Here is a 7212-nt window from a genome sequence, read left to right on the forward strand (position 1 = left end):
CAGTAACTGTTTCTCCCTGGTTATCTCGGGACAGCCCTCCTCATAAGCTGTCCCGTTACCTCCAGCTTCTGCTTCACTCTTCTTATCCTCGTAAATAAAGTCTTGTATATAGTTCTCAGTGAGTGCATGGCGTCTGCTTTTGGGTCCAGCTCTCATATGAACCTCATGACAAGAGGAGCATCTCTCTGGTATTGCACATTCTGATTTTTATTTGATTCATTTATTTATTTAATGCTGACTTTAGTTTGTGCAGGAGATACAAAAATGAGTGATCACTTCCCCGATTCGGGGCTGAGAACCATGACCTCAGACTTGTGTTACAAAGTAACGCAAAAGGTATGAAACAAATTATTTAAGCTTCTTCCCTTAACACAATTTCAGTGACAAAAATATGAGTTAAAAATATGTACATACAATCTTTAAAATTATAGAACAAAAGTCTCCACAAAGATTTTCAGATTTCTCAGACTGGGTGATTTAAGAGTTGCTTCAATCACCACATTTCTTCTGTCAACTCTTTAATATAAACATGATTTATATGACAGGATACAAGCCATGAACACTTGTGCATCTACACATTTTGCACACATGCACCTTGTAACACGCACTGATAATTTAAAAAAAGGCTGAAGAGTCAACACAGTTTGCTCAGTGTCTCTATGTTCTTGCTTTACAACTGGAACAATCTGTTTTTCGAAGCAATGTTCTGGTATAAAATTCACCACAAGAGCTGCCTCTGATGTGCATCCAAGAGGATCTCATGTGATGCTTTCAAGACCACTCGATGATCTGTAGGCACCTCTTCATCCGGGGCCTCTGACACCCAGAGCGAACGGTCACCCAGTACACAATCCACCAGAGATGGAGAGATAAAACACTGCACAGAGAGAGATGAGGTCAAAGAAAAGCAAAAGGATGGTCCTCGTGAAGCTGACACAAAGCCGAAGCACCTCATATGTATTATGGCGATATTATTTAGCATTTCATTTGCATGTAAACATCATCAGAGCACTGTGTGTGTCAGGCTTCTCAGTGAAATACCTCTGAGTGCTCTTAGCATCTATTTGCTCCTGCTGTTGCTGTGAAAGAGGTTTTTAAAACACTGAGATTTGTGGGAGTCCTGCATGTTTGGGGCTCTGGGATCTGGTCCAGGCCAGGTGCGGAGCAGCTGTTATCCAGGGGTTAAAATCTCCACAGAGGGTCACAGGCGGCTCGGCTCATCCCCGAGCTCCTCGCCGGCAACGAACGCCCACACAGCCTTCCAGAGCAGAGCATCTTTCCTCTCTGCTCAAAACCACCCACATCTCTCTCTCTCTCTTTCGCTCCCTTTCACTGTGTTTTTTTTTAACTCTCCCACTCTGTCTCCATCAAGCTCTCATCCCTCTATCCCCATTCTCCTCACTCACTGCTTACGGAAATGGCTGCTGCTCAGCATCAGCCATCAGATGTCAGGGCAGTTGAGAGGCTGAGAGAGTGAAAAAAAAAATTACATTCACCAAAGGAGGCACTTCTGCTGTGCGGTGTTGTGACCACTGCTGTTTGGTCCAGCACTTGTTTTGTGTGTGTGTGTGTGTGTGTGTGTGTGTGTGTGTGTGTGTGTGTGTGTGTGTGTGTGTGTGTGTGTGTGTGTGTGGACCAAGAGTGCTAGTTGGCATGCTTTGCTCTGCACTGCCATCATGTGGTCAGTAAGAGCATAAATAAGAGCTCAGTTTCTCACTTAAATCTTGGCTGTTTGTTCACATGCAGTTAGTTTGTGTCATTTTTTTCTGATTAAGATGTGAGGGACAAATTGTCTTGATTGAATTAAATGTGTTTATTCCTTAATAGTCAGTTTCTCCACATCTTTTTTGTGACAGCTGAAAATTTGGTCTCAACAGAACACGGAAATCGTTTCGTTCAACTCAATTCAATTAAAAAACAAAAACAAACAAACAAACAAACAAAGTCACTCCAGGGTGTTTTACATTGTAGGGTAAAGACCCTACAGTAATACAGAGAAAACCCCAACAATCAGAGAACCCCCATGAGCAAATAGTTGGCGACAGCGGGGAGGAAAAACTCCCCTTTAACGGAAAGACACCTCTAGCAGAACCAGGCTCAGGGAGGGCTGTGACCACTTGGGGGTGAGGAGGAAAAGTAACTAATGATTAAATGGTTGATGCTCTGAGCACAGTTTTCATCCAATGCAGTCTTCGTGGCATTTATTTTACAAAAATGTTAGCTCACTTTCAAAACAGTAGACCTCATCTTACTATAATGATCGTAACGTATGCATGTATGGCTGTTCAGTAATTCGTTTTATTTAATCAATCAGGGAGGAACTTACCATAAAAACTGCTCAGGATACCAGCAACATGTAGCTAATGCTACAATGGTACATTCGCTATGTAAGCTATAGCTAGCTTGCTAATTGTAGCTTTGTTCCCTGTTAATGTTACTGATAGCAAAATCATTCTAAATGGTAATGCTTGTAGACTTGTGTGATCAAAGAACTAACTTATTTAAGGTGTAAAACAATATTTATTTTACATAATTAATCAATTATTAGCACAAAGAAAATGAGTGCTGCTAGCTACAGTGATAGGTTAGCGCAGAGCTGGTCAGCCAGGTGTTTTATTAGATCCACAGCAAACCTCTATCATTATACTCAGGTATACATGTATATTTGGGCAACTCTAAACCATTTTTAGCACCAGCCTGTAAATATGTTTATTTCAGTGGTACTGCCATGTAAGTTTAACATCAGTCTTCCCCAAATTCACGTTGGGAGCCGAAGGTCAAGTGGCTACAAAAGACACTGCATTTTTCTTCTGCTTTGTCTTTATGTTGTTGCTGCATATGACAGGTAGCATATCAAACAACTCTTAAATTAACGTTTATAACAAAAGAATTCTGTATAAGCAGCAATAATATGACATGATAGGAAAAGTGACTCTTGCTGAATATTTCTGCTGTGAAGTTTTAGCTTCATTAGCTTAAATGATATTACAATAAACGCATTGTCCACAAAGAACTTATTTTAAGAGGCTGAAAATTAGTAATAAAACATGTGCCTCGTTGTTAATTATCTTCAATTTAGAACAACACACCACAGAGATAAGTAACAACTGAAACAGCACGAGTAAATCAGAGCAAGCTCTGGTTTCAGTAACCACAGCTCCCAGTGGATAAAAACTGATTCTGCTCAGCTGACTGAGAGGCTTGTTTTTCTCTGTGATGACAAAACAGGGATTGAAATAATTACCAAATAATTAGATTTGGCTTCTTAAAATAGAAGGATCACAAGAGGAAATCCACGTGGAAAGGGATTTTTGTGTAACCAGGACTGAGCGTCAGTTCTTGACGTGTCTGTTTCTGATTTCGTATACTTTTTCCTATGTTGACATGCTAGAAAGAGCCATATCCACTTTCTGCTGGCCCTCGCATCCTCCACTGTTGTCTGGAGACGTCCTTATGGAAACAGCAGCTTTAAAAAGCTAGAAACCAGATACAACCAGAGGATTAGAGACCAGGAAAATGTTTTTTTTTCTCTCAGAATACGAAGTGTCCTCCTTACCTCCTTAGGTTTGAGTGCCTGTTAACAGTTATGTCTTTAGGAAACTGATGTGTTACATGTGATACTTTGGAAAACAACTTTCATTGAGACAAACCATCCAGAGTGTTGGTGGTTTGGGTTGTTTTTGGGCAGATGGTTCCCTCTTCATCATCTCTCTAAGCTCCTCCAGCTTCCAGAGTATCAACACTCGATACAGGCAGCCGTAACAAGCTCTGGTTTCTATGGAGACGCCACCTACACAGCCAGCAGTGGAGGCAACACAAATGTGTTCATGATGCCAATCTTCCCCCACCCGCCATCTCCTTCCAGTGTATTAAATGCTGCTGTTTCTTACTCTCCACATGGTGTCTGCCAGCAGGCTCTTTGGGCTCCGCAGAGACTCTGCTGTACAGTTTTTCCTGTCTGAAGCCACAGGTCAGAGCCTCATCATCAGCTCGGCAGACTCGTTAGCTGCTGCAGTCGTTACATAACTCTGTTATTCTGAAGTCTGAGAAGTAATGCGTATCGTCTTCTGGAGTTGAAAACTTCCGGAGTTCAGAGTTTTTGTTTCTTTATGTGTTTGTTTACAGGTCAAACTGCACAGAGATGCTTTTATTAATCCAGTTTTATTTATACAGCGCCAAATCACAGTAACAGTCACCTCAAGGCGCTTTATATGTAAAATAAAGACCCTTCAATAATGTAAAGAAAACCCCAACAATCAGATGACTCACTTATGAGCAAGCATGGTCGACAGTGGGAACAAAAAACTCCCCTTTAACAGAAAGAAACCTCCTGCGGAGCTAGGCTCAAGGAGGGCCGGCCATCTGCAACCGGTTCGGGTTGAGGGGAGGGAGACACGACAAAAGACACCGTGAAAGAGCAGGAATGGGAATAGAGAACTGCTTCCTGGAATCTGAATCGTTAAATTCTTATAAATTTCCATCCTTATGAAAGAGAGCCAGCAAGTCATAAAAAAGGACATTAAAAATTTAAAAAATACAACCTCCACATAACTGATGACACACACAGTGACCTGCAGTCAGTCTGTCCTGCACTCTCATGTTGCACTGTTGCATGTACACTATGTCACAAATCCTATGAGAGAAGCGCTTATGCCAAACAGCAATATCCTGAGCTAAAACCAAAGCTAACGCAAAGAGACCTAAACTATTGTTGAGGGTCCAAAACATGTTTACAGTCTTGTATAAAAAACGTTTTGGCTTCTGTGAGTTGCAGAGTGTGTGAGTGTATCCTTTTGAATGCTGGTAAGGTGTAAAGTTAGGCTGCTTCGATTGACAGATGTGACGATCCAGGCAACTGTAGCTGTAACTGTGAGGAAAATGCATTTGTGGATTGAGCAACAGATTTGAATATGTGTTGGCTATGACTGATTTATTGGCTAAAATGAGTAGTTCTGCCCATAAGCTAGTATGCTTGTATTAGCTGATGAAACACCCAACTAGCATTTGCATTCAGATAGGATTTTTCTACCAATAACTTCCCCTGAACAAATCTGCTATTGAAAAATCATAACATGAGCTGATAATAAGCTCAAAACGTCTCATATGATGTTATGCACCTATTGCTTGAGAGCTGTCTGCCATATCTGACATGATATAACCACCAACTGTATTATGTTGCTGAATCTGAATCTGGCAATCTGCTACGACCAAAACAGTCGTATGGATGCTTTTGGTGTTTGATCCTGTTTGAGAATGACAGGCAGCAACTTCGAGGAACCAAATGCCAGCCAGTAGGGCTGATAGTGCTGTCACCGACTGGTCTCTACGTCTGCGTCTGTAGGGTTTTATTCACCAGACCCTACATCATCACTTCGATTGTCAAACCTCTAAAATTGATTATTTGTTTAATCTTAGATGGTTATCAGTCACATGACAGCAAAACCACATTGTGGGGATTGACTTGATTTAGGAACCAGCCTCAAGTGTTCAACTTTGTTCAGTGTTTTTGTGTCTTTAAAAGTGCATATATCCTGTTCAGAAACCCGTCTTTATTTTGATGTAATCCCAGAGTGACTGTGGTCAAATATTTGCATCAGTGTCTTGCTAGAAACCCAATTTCTCTCTAATACAGTTAAGTTTAGTTAAGGGCACCGTGGAGGAGGATACAAAGTGTTTTTGCACAGCATTGTCTACACCAGACAGTACAAGGCAGCCCAAGTGAGGAAACACCTTCGACAAAGCGGCTTAATTTAGCTCCTCATCACAAAGGAGGAATGTGGGAACTCTGCAGGGCGCAGACAGGATAATTGTTTCACCGCTGCCTGGGCGTCAGAACAACATCGACACAGAAACAAACCATCAGCGAGCAGATGTTTTATAAGCTCTGCTGCTTCTTAGTCTAATAAACCAGGAATTTTTATTCCTTGGTCGGTGATTCGGTTTCACCTAAAACACCTACAGTATGTGTGCGATGGCTCAAATGTGGTCTTTGTTCTTGGAAACGTCACGTATTGTACATCAGGTGTACTGAGTCCCTAGTTTTTAATATCGTTTGGAAACAAACTAACCCAAAGGTTGACTCAGCTGCACTAAATTATGTTATAAAATTTTATCCTTGGCAACAGAAACTTAGACAAAATATTGTCACAAAATTTTTGTTTGGTTGTGCAACATGATTTAATCTCCCCCCCTCCTGCCCTTTTGTTTATCTTTTTACCATCCGGGCTCCTATATCTTGGAAAAGGCTACAGCATCCACCATCCTACAACAAAAATACTTTTCTTTGGTTCATCTCCAACTTTCCTTCATGATTAAAGCTTAGAGTTCAGGTTACACTGAACCATCCTTTAGTTATTCTCCTTGTCCCGAGTGTATTCCAGTAACTTTTATCTTCTGTTTTCAGTATTTTAAGGAGCTTGGAAAGAAAAGCGACTGGACATCTTTAAGTTTCTTGAAGATGTTTCATCTGAGAAGCTTCTTCAGTTCTAAGACCAAACGGTGAAGAGTCCCAGATTTTAAATCCTGGTTGGAGTTATCCCTTCAGTCTTCAGTAGTTGGCAGTCTTTCTCTGAGAATAGTTCTGTTCAGGACGTTCTTCCTCTCCACTGTTGCCATGTGTTTGCTGAAAGAACCATCTTGGTCTTTAATTATTGAAGCATTTTAAGGATACCACTGTCCAGACTGGGCACTGTATAATTCAAGTTGGAGTGGTTTAAATAACTTTAACCTTATCAAATACTTTTTGATAAGGTTAAGGTTGCATGCTAAAACATGTGAAGCATATTAATTTCTGACCAACATCATATTATTAGCTCTCTGTAATACAGTACCCTTCAGAACCTCATTTAGTGTCACGGTGCATTCAGTTTTGCAGTTTCTGTTTCTTATCAGGGTTTGATTGGTGTGCCACAGCCTGACCCAACATCTCTGTACACGAGGCAAAAACATCAGTAGCTGGGCCGCGGTTACCTGAACACTTTTTTGGCACAAGTGTCAGTTGTTTCCTTCCAGAGGATTTCAGTCCTAGAGTGCAGAAGACTGCTTTATAAGAGAGTTCTGGTGACGTAAAAGCTTTTCTAATACGATGTTGTGTGCATAATTTGGTTTTCCACTGTTATACTAACCTTACCAGTTTGTTCCTTTGGAAAATGTGCATATGAGGATGGCTCAGACACATACTGTAAACCAAATACCCCCAAATAAAGTAACCTG

The sequence above is a fragment of the Astatotilapia calliptera genome, chromosome 4 (assembly GCF_900246225.1).
Source record: "Astatotilapia calliptera chromosome 4, fAstCal1.2, whole genome shotgun sequence".
NCBI classification, from domain to species: domain Eukaryota; kingdom Metazoa; phylum Chordata; class Actinopteri; order Cichliformes; family Cichlidae; genus Astatotilapia; species Astatotilapia calliptera.